Source organism: Triticum urartu, chromosome 7A, assembly GCF_056163025.1.
Source record: "Triticum urartu cultivar PI428250 chromosome 7A, HENAU_Tu73, whole genome shotgun sequence".
Classification (NCBI taxonomy): domain Eukaryota; kingdom Viridiplantae; phylum Streptophyta; class Magnoliopsida; order Poales; family Poaceae; genus Triticum; species Triticum urartu.
In genome coordinates this window covers 237105250-237119483 of record NC_141879.1, presented here as the reverse complement: position 1 = coordinate 237119483, position 14234 = coordinate 237105250, and the positions used below count along the sequence as shown (strand labels likewise).

At 43.7% G+C, this 14234-nt stretch overlaps 1 pseudogene; it reads right to left on the bottom strand.

Moving 5' to 3' along the window:
* The window catches only part of LOC147959157 (uncharacterized), a 31904-nt pseudogene extending 17997 nt beyond the window's left edge, over positions 1-13907 (bottom strand).
* Positions 13908-14234: the final 327 nt, after the last annotated feature.

Here is a 14234-nt window from a genome sequence, read left to right as displayed (position 1 = left end):
TGAGCAAATGGCCGAGTGGGATGAGCTCCATAGGTTGTCCGGGCTTGCCATGAGGTCTGTCATGGATCATCTTTGGTCGGAAGGACCAAGGCCGAATAGTTATTTTGGTTTAGTGCAAAGATTCCTTGGTGCTATGCCGCATATCGACGCCATAAAGAGGTCGGCGTGCATAGAGGGTGTGCGGATGGCTCTTGCCCGTGTTAAGACATACTGGGCAGAGATGGATGCCACCACTATTGAAACCCGGGGTCCGGCCGTAGGCCAGGTCTCGTCCGAGCACTATTTTGAAGAAGTCCTAGAAGGCGCTCGTCTAATAGAGGCTCAGTGCTCGAAGAGTATCATGTTCGAGTGACAGGTATCCCAATTTGTAAAAACAATGCTATTTGTCTTATAAAAGGCTGTGTTTATACTTTTGCCTGAAAGTATTATGATGCCTCCTGTGCATCCGTTTTATGTATATATATAACCTAAAAGTTTGCAGTCGTCGGCTTCAGCCCCCATGCATTTAATGCGGGGGTGTTCGGAAAAGCGCGTATTCACACTTGATCCAACGTCTTGGTCCATTAAGGAGGTGATAACGCGGAAAACAAGGCAATCGGACTATATTGCCTTAACACTTTCACTTAGCCATAGGAGTTTGACAGTGGGGCTACTATATAGCCCCTGGTACTTCCGCGCTTATCCGAATACGGTGCGTGTACATACATGACCGGGAAACCGGTCCTTCGATAATGCGGAGGAATCGCGAAGATTCCGTTGAGTCCTTGAGTGGTTGACCAGTCTCGCGCTTTATCATGACAGTCAGTTTTCGGCTTTCTCTACTGAGTTGCTCATCCAGATGAAACAGAGCACAATCGCAGTAGTTCTCCTGGTGCCACCTTAGCCGATAGAGCAGAACGTAAGGTAGCAAAACATGGGAGCCAGGCAAACCCAACTATTGACCAAAGACATGATTCGGAGCTAATGCATATAAGGCCAAACTCACGACGCTGAACACTCCCTAAGGTATTCGGTCTTTACAACATATACTGGGCTGAGTAACGCCCTCGATAATAAGCCCTGAATTTCCAGGTGCGTGCATTAGTTTGACGTGATGAAATGTCAATAACGCCAGCATCCCTCTTGGTTATGTTGAGTATCCTGAGGGTATGAAGCAACAAGAGACAGTAAAAAAGGTTTACACAGGGTCTTAATCTGAAAAGAAACCTTTGAACAGGGCCCTGCTGCATGTCTGCACCTGTGTCTCCATTGTGCCGTATCCTGGAAGGGTGTAGCACGATGATCATCTGTAAGAGAGGAAAGCCCAGGTGAAAGTTTTCGTGTGAAAAATTGGTTATTCTTAATAAACCATTAAAATTCAATCTAAATAAGATCAAGCTGAACTGTAGTCCTTTTTACATGTGGGAAGCCCCTAGCACCACCTATGGGGGTATATCCATCAACCCAGTCTTAGGTTTATTTGAGCTGTTATAGCTAGTGATGCGCCAGACTCGTCTAGCCATGTCCGCGGTCTTGATGACCGATCATTTATTCTGGTTGGAGAGGGTGTTCAGTGTTCGGCTACTAAAGCCGCCACATGTTCTTCCGCACGTAAGGAACGTTCTGTGTTTCCGCTAACTGTGATGATGCCACGTGGACCAGGCATCTTAAGCTTAAGGTAAGCGTAATGCGGTATTGCATTGAAACGAGCGAAGGTCATTCTTCCGAGTAGCGCTTGATAGCCGCTTCGGAATGGAGTGATGTAGAAGGTTAACTTTTCACTTAGGAAGTTGTCGGGAGAACCGAATACAACCTCTAGTACTAGAGAGCCCGTGCAGCGGGCCTCTGAGCCTGGTATTACTCCTTTAAAGGTAGTATTGCTTTGGCTGATTCTTGTCGGGTCTATCCCCATTTTGCGGACTGTGTCCTGATATATCAGATTAAGACTATTGTCGCCGTCCATAAGGACTCAGGTGAGATGGTATCCGTCAATTATTGGGTCTAGTACCAAGGCAGCCGATCCTCCGTGCCGGATACTAGTTGGGTGATCCCTACGATCAAAGGTGATCGGGCAGGCCGACCAGGGGTTGAACTTGGGGGTGACGGGCTCTATGGCGCATGTGTCTCGGAGTGTGCGTTTGCTCCTCCTCTTCGTTACGTGAATCATGTTCACTGTTTTGACCTCTGGTGGGAATTTTTTCTGTCCCCCAGTGTTCGGCTGGCGAGGCTGATGTCTACTACACAACCTTCTTCTTGTAGACGTTGTTGGGCCTCCAAGTGCAGAGGTTTGTAGGACAGTAGCAAATTTCCCTCAAGTGGATGACCTAAGGTTTATCAATCCGTAGGAGGCGCAGGATGAAGATGGTCTCTCTCAAGCAACCCTGCAACCAAATAACAAAGAGTCTCTTGTGTCCCCAACACACCCAATACAATGGTAAATTGTATAGGTGCACTAGTTCGGCAAAGAGATGGTGATACAAGTGCAATATGGATAGTAGATAATAGTATTTGTAATATGAAATAATAAAAAAAGCAAGGTAGCAAGTGATAAAAGTGAGCGTAAACGGTATTGCAATGATGGTAAACAAGGCCTAGGGTTCATACTTTCGCTAGTGTAAGTTCCCTTAACAATACTAACTTAATTGGATCACATAACTATCCCTCAACATGCAACAAAGAGTCACTCCAAAGTCACTAATTGTGGAGAACGAACGAAGAGATTATGGTAGGGTATGAAACCGCCTCAAAGTTATTCTTTCCAATCAATCCGGTGGGCTATTCCTATAAGTGTCACAAACAGCCCTAGAGTTCGTACTAGAATAACACCTTAAGATACAAATCAACCAAAACCCTAATGTCACCTAGATACTCCAATGTCACCTCAAGTATCCGTGGATATGATTATACGATATGCATCACACAATCTCAGATTCATCTATTCAACCAACACAAAGGACCTCAAAGAGTGCCCCAAAGTTCTACCGGAGAATCACGACGAAATCGTGTGCCAACCCCTATGCATAGGTTCATGGGCGGAACCCGCAAGTTGGTCACCAAAACATACATCAAGTGGCACGTGGTATCCCATTGTCACCATAGATATCCACGGCAAGACATACATCAAGTGTTCTCAAATCTTTAAAGACTCAATCCGATAAGATTACTTCAAAGGGGAAACTCAATTCGTTACAAGAGAGAAGAGGGGGAGGAGAAACATAAGATCCAACTATAATAGCAAAGCTCGCGATACATCAAGATCGTGCCAAATCAAGAACACGAGAGAGAGAGAGATCAAACACATAGCTACTGGTACATACCCTCAGCCCCGAGGGAGAACTACTCCCTCCTCGTCATGGAGAGCACCGGGATGATGAAGATGGCCACCGGTGAGGGTTCCCCCCTCCGGCAGGGTGCCGGAACAGGGTCCCGATTGACTTTTGGTGGCTACAGAGGCTTCTGGTGGCGGAACTCCCGATCTATTGTGTGTTCTGGAAGTTTTAGGGTACGTGGATATATATGGGTGCAGGGAGGACGTCGGAGGAGCCACGAGGGCCCCACGAGGCAGGGGGCGCACCCCCCAGCCTCGTGAGCACCTCGTGTCTCCTCTGACGTGCGGTCCAAGTCCATCAGGTGTGTTTCCTTCCAAAAATAACTTCTCCAGTTGATTTCGTTCCGTTTCGACTCCGTCTGATATTCCTTTTCTTTGAAACACTAAAATAGGCATAAAACAGCAAAACTGGGCTGGGCCTCCGGTTAATAGGTTAGTCCCAAAAGTAATATAAAAATGGATAATAAAGCCCAGTAATGCCCAAAACAGTAGATAATATAGCATGGAGCAATCAAAAGTTATAGATACGTTGGAGACGTATCAAGCATCCCCAAGCTTAATTCCTGCTCGTCCTCGAGTAGGTAAATGATAAAAAAAGAATTTTTGATGCGGAGTGCTACTTGGCATAATTTCAATGTAATTCTTCTTAATTGTGGCATGAATATTCAGATTAGAAAGATTCAAGACAAAAATTTGTATTGACATAAAAATAATAATACTTCAAGCATACTAACTAAGCGATCATGTCTTCTCAAAATAACATGGCCAAAGAAAGTTATCCCTACAAAATCATATAGTCTGGCTATGCTCCATCTTCCCCACACAACATATTTAAATCATGCACAACCCCGATGACAAGCCAAGCAATTGTTTCATACTTTTGATGTTCTCAAACTTTTTCAATCTTCACGCAATACATGAGAATGAGCCATGGATATAGCACTATAGGTGGAATAGAATGGTGGTTGTGGAGAAGACAAAAAGGGAGAAGATAGTCTCACATCAACTAGGCGTATCAACGGGCTATGGAGATGCCCATCAATAGATATCAATGTGAGTGAGTAGGGATTGCCATGCAACGGATGCACTAGAGCTATAAATGTATGAAAGCTCAACAAAAGAAACTAGTGGGTGTGCATCCAACTTTCTTGCTCACGAAGACCTAGGGCACTTGTGGAGGCCCATCATTGGAATATACAAGCCAAGTTCTATAATGTAAAATTCCCAATAGTATATGAAAGTGACAACATATGAGACTCGCTATATCATGGTGCTACTTTGAAGCACAAGTGTGGAAAAAAGGATAGTAGCATTGCCCCTTTTTATTTTTATTTTTTATTTGGCATTTCTTTTTTTGGCCTTTCTTTTTTCTTTTTTTTATATTTGGCCTTTCTCTTTTTTTATTTGGCCTTTCTTTTTTTGGGGGGACAATGCTCTATTTAATGATGATCATCACACTTCTATTTATTTATAACTCAATGATACAACTCGATACTAGAACAAAGTATGACTCTATATGAATGCCTCCGGCGGTGTACCGGGATATGCAATGAATCAAGAGTGACAAGTATGAAGAAATTATGAACGGTGGCTTTGCCACAAATACTATGTCAACTACATGATCATGCTAAGCAATATGACAATGATGAATGTGTCATGATGAACTAGATGGTGGAAAGTTGCATGGCAATATATCTCGGAATGGCTATGGAAATGCCATAATAGGTAGTTATGGTGGCTGTTTTGAGGAAGGTGTATGGTGGGTTTATGGTACCGGTGAAAGTTGCGCGGTACTAGAGAGGCTAGCAATGGTGGAAGGGTGAGAGTGCGTATAATCCATGGACTCAACATTAGTCATAAAGAACTCACATACTTATTGCAAAAATCTATTAGTTATCGAAACAAAGTACTACGCGCATGCTCCTGGGGGAATAGATTGGTAGGAAAAGACCATCGCTCGTCCCCGACCGCCACTCATAAGGAAGACAATCAATAAATAAATCATGCTCCGACTTCGTCACATAGCGGTTCACCATACGTGCATGCTACGGGAATCACAAACTTCAACACAAGTATCTCTCAAATTCACAATTACTCAATTAGCATGACTCTAATATCACCATCTCCATATCTCAAAACAATTATCAAGTATCAAACTTCTCTTAGTATTCAACACACTCATAAGAGAATTTTATTATTCTTGAATACCTAGCATATTAGGATTTTAAGCAAATTACCATGCTATTTAAGACTCTCAAAATAATCTAAGTGAAGCATGAGAGTTCATCTATTTCTTCAAAATAAAACTACCACCATGCTCTAAAAGATATAAGTGAAGCACTAGAGCAAACGACAAACTACTCCGAAAGATATAAGTGAAGATTAATGAGTAGTCGAATAATTATGCAACTATGCGAAGACTCTCTAGCATTTAATAATTTCAGATCTTGGTATTCTATTCAAACAGCAAGCAAAGCAAAATAAAATGACATTCTAAGAATAGCAAACATCATGTGAAGAAGCAAAAACTTAGGATCAACCGATACTAACCGATAGTTGTTGAAGAAGAAAGGTGGGATGCCAACCGGGGCATCCCCAAGCTTAGATACTTGAGTCTTCTTGAAATATTATCTTGGGGTGCCTTGGGCATCCCCAAGCTTGAGCTTTTGTGTCTCCTTAATTCCTCTCATATCACGGTCTCCCTAAATCTCAAAAGCTTCATCCACACAAAACTCAACAAGGACTCGTGAGATAAGTTAGCATAAACCATTGCAAAAACATTACTATACTCTACTGTAGAAAATCACTAAAAAAATATTCAACATTGCATACTAAATGCCTCTGCATATTTAATAGTCCTATCCTCAAATAGAATCATTAAAGAAGCAAACATATGCAAACAATGCAAACATAACAGCAATCTTCCTAAACAGGATAGTCTGTAAAGGATGCTGCAACATCCATACTTACCTAGCTCCAAAAATTATGAAATAAAATTCACAATGTATTAAATTTATCAGAGATTAATATGCAAAAGGTTTCAACATTTTATCACATTCTGAATTTTCTAGGGAATTATTGCAACAGCGGTAAACTTTCTGTTTTCAAACAGCAACATGTATACTTGTAACATAGGCATAGTAAAGGCTATCTATGCCAATTTTATTGGAATAAAAGATGAAAAACATTGTTCTAAATAACAGCAAGCAAATACTAACAAAATAAATTGACGCTCCAAGCAAAACACATATCATGTGGTGAATAAAAATATAGCTCCAAGTAAAGTTACCGATGAATGAAGACGAAGGAGGGGATGCCTTCCGGGGCATCCCCAAGCTTAGGCTCTTGGCTATCCTTGAATATTACCTTGGGGTGCCTTGGGCATCCCCAAGCTTAGGCTCTTGCCACTCCTTATTCCATAGTCCATCGAATCCTTATCCAAAACTTGAAAACTTCACAACTCAAAACTTAACAGAAAACTCGTAAGCCCTGTTAGTATAAGAAAGCAAAAGACCACTTCAAGGTACTGTAATGAACTCATCATTTATTTATATTGGTGTTAAAACTACTGTATTCCAACTTCTCTATGGTTTATAAACTATTTTACTAGCCATAGATTCATCAAAATAAGCAAACAACACACGAAAAACAGAATCTGTCAAAAACAGAACAGTCTGTAGTAATCTGGATCAAACGTATACTTCTGGAACTCATAAAATTCTCAAATAAATTTATGGAACTGAGGAATTTATATATTAATCATATTAAAAAATAATTAACTAAATATCACTCTCCAAATAAAAATGGCAGCAATTCTCGTGAGCGCTAAAGTTTCTGTTTTTTACAGCATGATCAACAAGACTTTCCCCAAGTCTTCCCAACGGTTCTACTTGGCACAAACACTAATTAAACAACTAAAACCACATCTAAACAGAGGCTAGATGAATTATTTATTACTAAACAGGAGCAAAAAGTAAGGAACAAAAATAAAGTTGGGTTGCCTCCCAACAAGCGCTGTCGTTTAATGCCCCTAGCTAGTCATGATGATTTCAATGATGCTCACATAAAGGATAAGAATTGAAACATAAGGAGAGCATCATGAAGAATATGACTATCACATTTAAGTCTAACCCTCTTCCTATGCATAGGGATTTTTTGAGCAAACAATTTATGGGAACAATAATCAACTAGCATAGGAGAGCAAAACAAGCATAACTTCAAAATTTTAAGCACATAGAGAGGAAACTTGATATTATTGCAACTCCTACAAGCATATGTTCCTCCCTCATAATAATTTTCAGTAGCATAATGAATGAATTCAACAATATAACCAGCACCTAAAGCATTCTTTTCATGATCTACAAGCATAGAAAATTTACTACTCTCCACATAAGCAAATTTCTTCTCATGAATAATAGTGGGAGCAAACTCAACAAAATAACTATCATGTGATTGAAAATTAAGATCAAGATGACAAGTTTCATGGTTATAATTATTATTTAAAGCATACGTGTCATCGCAATAATCATCATAGATAGGAGGCATGTTTTCATCATAGTAAATTTGCTCATCAAAGCTTAGGGGACAAAAAATATCATCTTCATCAAACATAGCTTCCCCAAGCTTGTGGCTTTGCATATCATTGGCATCATGGATATTCAAGGAATTCATACTAACAACATTGCAATCATGCTCATCATTCAAATATTTAGTGCCAAACATTTTATAGATTTCTTCTTATAGCACTTGAGCACAATTATCCTTTCCATCATACTCACGAAAGATATTAAAAAGATGAAGCGTATGAGACAAACTTAATTCCATTTTTTATAGTTTTCTTTTATAAACTAAACTAGTGATAAAACAAGAAACTAAAAGACTCGATTGCAAGATCTAAAGATATACCTTCAAGCACTCACCTCCCCGGCAACGGCACCAGAAAAGAGCTTGATGTGTACTACACAACCTTCTTCTTGTAGATGTTATTGGGCCTCCAAGTGCAGAGGTTCGTAGGACAGTAGCAAATTTCCCTCAAGTGGATGACCTAAGGTTTATCAATCCGTAGGAGGCGCAGGATGAAGATGGTCTCTCTCAAGCAACCCTGCAACCAAATAACAAAGAGTCTCTTGTGTCCCCAACACACCCAATACAATGGTAAATTGTATAGGTGCACTAGTTCGGCAAAGAGATGGTGATACAAGTGCAATATGGATAGTAGATAATAGTATTTGTAATATGAAATAATAAAAAAAGCAAGGTAGCAAGTGATAAAAGTGAGCGTAAACGGTATTGCAATGATGGTAAAGAAGGCCTAGGGTTCATACTTTCGCTAGTGTAAGTTCCCTCAACAATACTAACATAATTGGATCACATAACTATCCCTCAACATGCAACAAAGAGTCACTCCAAAGTCACTAATTGCGGAGAACGAACGAAGAGATTATGGTAGGGTACGAAACCGCCTCAAAGTTATTCTTTCTAATCAATCTGGTCGGCTATTCCTATAAGTGTCACAAACAGCCCTAGAGTTCGTACTAGAATAACACCTTAAGATACAAATCAACCAAAACCCTAATGTCACCTAGATACTCCAATGTCACCTCAAGTATCCGTGGGTATGATTATACGATATGCATCACACAATCTCAGATTCATCTATTCAACCAACACAAAGGACCTCAAAGAGTGCCCCAAAGTTCTACCGGAGAATCACGACGAAAACATGTGTCAACCCCTATGCATAGGTTCATGGGTGGAACCCGCAAGTTGGTCACCAAAACATACATCAAGTGGCACATGGTATCCCATTGTCACCACAGATATCCATGGCAAGACATACATCAAGTGTTCTCAAATCTTTAAAGACTCAATCCGATAAGATTACTTCAAAGGGGAAACTCAATTCGTTACAAGAGAGAAGAGGGGGAGGAGAAACATAAGATCCAACTATAATAGCAAAGCTCGCGATACATCAAGATCGTGCCAAATCAAGAACACGAGAGAGAGAGAGATCAAACACATAGCTACTGGTACATACCCTCAGCCCTGAGGGAGAACTACTCCCTCCTCGTCATGGAGAGCACCGGGATGATGAAGATGGCCACCGGTGAGGGTTCCCCCCTCCGTCAGGGTGGCGGAACAGGGTCCTGATTGACTTTTGGTGGCTACGAAGGCTTCTGGCAGCGGAACTCCCGATCTATTGTGCGTTTTGGAAGTTTTAGGGTACGTGGATATATATGGGTGCAGGGAGGACGTCGGAGGAGCCACGGGGGCCCCACGAGGCAGGGGGGCGCGCCCTAGGGGGGCGTGCCCCCCACCCTCGTGAGCACCTCGTGTCTCCTCTGACGTGGGGTCCAAGTCCATCAGGTGTGTTTCCTTCCAAAAATAACTTCTCCAGTTGATTTCGTTCTGTTTCGACTCCGTCTGATATTCCTTTTCTTCGAAACACTGAAATAGGCATAAAATAGCAAATCTGGGCTGGGCCTCCGGATAATAGGTTAGTCCCAAAAGTAATATAAAAATGGATAATAAAGCCCAATAATGCCCAAAACAGTAGATAATATAGCATGGAGCAATCAAAAATTATAGATACGTTGGAGACGTATCAGAGGCTCATCCTCATCTTCGCTCGGTGTCTCCCTCCCCTTTTGGTCGGCGTTTCACTTGCCGGCCTGCTTGAAAACCCAGCATTCCCTGTTGGTGTGATTTTCCGGTTTGTTGGAGGTGCCATGAATCTGACATAATCTGTCTAGAATCTTGTTTAGGCTGGACGGTCCGTCTCTGCTGCCTTTAAATGGCTTTTTCCATTTATCGGGTCGAGAGCCCCTGAATCCGGCATTTACTGCCGTGTTGTCTGGGTTGTCTTCATTGTTTCGATGCTTGCTTTTATTGTGGCGTGGTTTTCCATTGCCATCCCTGACTTCGGATGTGCCTGGGTTGCTGGTGCCGCTACGGGCCAGCCAACTATCTTCGCCCGCGCAAAAGCGGGTCATGAGGCTTGTGAGGGCTGCCATTGTCCTCGGTTTTTCCTGGCCGAGGTGTCTGGCGAGCCATTCGTCCTAGACACTGTGTTTGAAAGCCGCTAAGGCTTCGGCGTCCGGGCAGTCGACAATTTGATTCTTCTTAGTGAGGAATCTGTTCCAAAGCTTTCGGGCTGACTCTCCGGGCTATTGAATTATATGACTTAAATCGTCTGCATCCGGAGCTCGGACATAGGTCCCTTGAAAATTAGCCCTAAAAGCATCTTCGAGCTCTTCCCAACTTCCAATTGAGTTTTCGGGGAGGCTCTTCAGCCAGTGCCGAGCTGGTCCTTTCAACTTGAGGGGTAAGTATTTGATGGCTTGGAGATCATCTCCGCGAGCCATGTGGATATGAAGGATAAAGTCCTCAATCCAGACCCCAAGGTCTGTCGTTCCATCGTATGCCTCTATGTTCACGGGTTTGAATCCTTCAGGAAATTCGTGATCCAGCACCTCATCGGTGAAGCATAGGGGGTGTGTGGCACCCCTGTATGTGGATGTGCCATGGCGTTCTGACGGTTGTAGTGTTCTGTTTTGATTCTGTGTCAGAGCGCGCTTCCTAGATCCGTAGATGGATCTGGTCAGACCGGCTTTTTGGTGCAAGTCCCCACGTAAATCGTGCACTGACTTATGTTCGACATCGTTAGCCGCCCTATCGCGGCCACGGGGTGGCCGATCCGGCTGATCGGTTGTTTTATTTTTTTGGCTGTGTAGGCTCTAAAGCCTCGTCATCGAATTCAGGCAACAGCTTGCGCTTTGGATAGCTCTTTGTGTGGCAACTGCCACCATACTTTTCTTCAATGTCGAGCACTTTGTTCCATCTACTATTGAGTGTGTTTTGAGCGGCTTTAAGCCTTTGCTTCTGCTTCTTTAGACTCCTCGCGGTGGCCATAAGCTTCCTATGGAGGTTCTCTTGCTCCAAGTGCCTTTCCGGGATGATGTGTGCATCGTCGTCTGGACTGTTCTCCTCTCTAGAGACAGGTTGGTGAGCTTTACCCTCGGCGTCGCCGTGATCAGGCAACAGCTCCGTACTATGTTCGGCATCCGCTGGTTCATCTTGCTCTATTGCTGGGTCCATGTGGTCGTCGTTTGCTTTGGAGTCATCCGGGGTATTATTCTTTCCTGCGCTGTTATCGCTGTTTTTGCCGAGGTGGGATTTGGAGCGGTGCCTACGTTGTCGCTTTGGTTGCTTCTCGAGGGGATTACCCTCCGCTCCATCCTTTTGTTCCTCGTCATTGTTTTCTTTGGGTGTATCCACCATGTCTATATCGTGTGATGAAGTGGTTGTCCAGCGCCCTGTGGGCGGTGGTTCCTGTTCCTCTCCTGCATTGTCGTCCATACCGTCGATGTCTTCGGAGCCGAAATCAAGCATGTCGGTTAAGTCGTCGACAGTGGCTATTAAGTGAGTGGTGGGTGGGCAATGAATTTCTTAGTCATCCGCCTCCCACTCAAGCCGGACATAGTTCGTCCGAGGGTCTCCTAACAAGGAGAGAGACCTCAATGAATTTAACACGACGCCCAAGGGCGAGTGCTGAAAGATGTCCGCGGAGGTAAACTCCATGATCGGTGCCCAACCAAATTTGATAGGCACGGACGCGGGTGGTTCAGAGCCTGTGGCCGGCGATGAATCCAAGGGTCTGGCAACACAGGTCTCATAGGGGGTGAAGTCAGTATTCGACTCTATCGCCGCTGAGTGTGCGGCCTCCGTGGCGGGGTCTATCCACCCGTCCTTGGATGGCACGATCTGCTCCGGATTGAGGGCTGAAGTAGCCACAAGTGTGATCTCCCAAACACCGTCCGACAGCAGAGCCAAGTCATGCTCGTCGAGACTGTGTGGCGCACCTGACATGGGCTCAAATCCGTCAAAGATCAAGTCTCCGCGGATGTCGGCAGTGTAGTTTAGGCTTCCAAACCTGACCTGATGGCCAGGGGCATAGCTCTCGATCTGCTCCAGATGGCCAAGCGAGTTGGCCCGCAGTACGAAGCCGCCGAATATGAAGATCTGTCCAGGGAGAAAAACCTCACCCTAGATCGCATCATTGCCGATGATCGAAGGATCCATCAAGCCTTATGGCGACGGCACAGTGGAACTCTCAATGAAAGCACCAATGTTGGTGTCAAAACCGGCGGATCTTGGGTAGGGGTCCCGAACTGTGTGTCTAAGGCGGGTGGTAACAGGAGGCAGGGGACACAATGTTTACCCAGGTTCGGGCCCTCTTGATGGAGGTAATACCCTACGTCATGCTTGTTGATCTTGATGATATGAGTATTACAAGAGTTGATCTACCACGAGATTGTAGAGGCTAAACCCTAGAAGCTAGCCTATGATTATGATTGTTGTTGTCCTACAGACTAAACCCTCCAGTTTATATAGACACCGGAGGGGGCTAGGGTTACACAGAGTCGGTTGCAAGGGAGGAGATCTACATATCCGAATTGCCAAGCTTGCCTTCCACGCAAAGGAGAGTCCCACCCGGACACGGGACGAAGTCTTCAATCTTGTAGTCCAACAGTCCAGCCAAAGTATATAGTCCGGTTGTCCGAGGACCCCCTAATCTAGGACTCCCTCAACTATCATTACCAACCTTACATCTTTTGGCATTCATACTATGAATATGTGTAACATCACGTTCGAGATTCAATAAAAATAAACCATTGACCAGCGGGGCATGACCATAAAACATATCTCTCATATAAATAGAACAACCATTATTCTCGGATTTAAATGAGTAGCCATCTCGCATTAAACGAGATCCTGATACAATGTTCATGCTCAAAGCTGGTACTAAATAACAATTATTGAGGTTTAAAACTAATCCCAAAGATAGATGTAGAGGCAGTGTGCCGATGGCGATCACATCGACCTTGGAACCATTCCCGACGTGCATCATCACCTCGTCCTTTGCCAGACTCTGCTTATTCCACAGCTCCTGTTTTGAGTTACAAATATGAGCAACCGCACCGGTATCAAATACCCAGGAGCTAATACGAGTGCTGGTAAGGCACACATCAATAACATGTATATCATATATACCTTTGGTGTTGCTGGCCTTCTTACTCGCTAAGTACTTGGGGCAGTTCCACTTCTAGTGACCATTTCCCTTGCAATAAAAGCACTCAGTCTCAGGCTTGGGTCCATTCTTCGGCTTCTTCCCGGCAACTGTCTTACTAGGTGCGGCAATTCCCTTGTTGTACTTCTTGAAGTTCTTCTTACCCTTGCCTTTCTTGAAACTAGTGGTCTTATTCACCATCAACACTTGATGTTCCTTTTTTATTTCCACCTCCGCTGGTTTCAGCATTGGATATAACTCAGGAATGGACTTCTCCATCCCTTGCATATTGTAATTCATCACAAAGCTCTTGTAGCTAGGTGGAAGCGACTGGAGGATCCTGTCAATGACCGAGTCATCTGGAAGATTAACTCCTAGCTGAGACAAGCGGTTGTGCAACCCAGACATTTTGAGTATATGCTCGCTGACAGAACTGATTTCCTCCATCTTACAATTATAGAACTTGTCAGAGACTTCATATCTCTCGACTCGTGCATGAGCTTGGAAAACCATTTTCAGCTCTTGGAACATCTCATATGCTCTGTGCTGCTCAAAATGCTTTTGGAGCCCCGATTCTAAGCTGTAAAGCATGCCGCACTGAACCAGGGAGTAATCATCACTACGCGACTGCCAGGCGTTCATAACGTCTTGAGTTGCTGGGAAAATGGGTGCTTCACCTAGCGGTGCTTCAAGGGCATATGCTTTCTTGGCATCTATGAGGATGATCCTCAAGTTATGGACCCAATCCGTATAGTTGCTACCATCGTCTTTCAGGTTGGTTTTCTCTAGGAACGAGTTGAAGTTGAGGGCAACATTGGCGTGGGCCATTGGATATACGGGATAGATTGTAAAGACAAC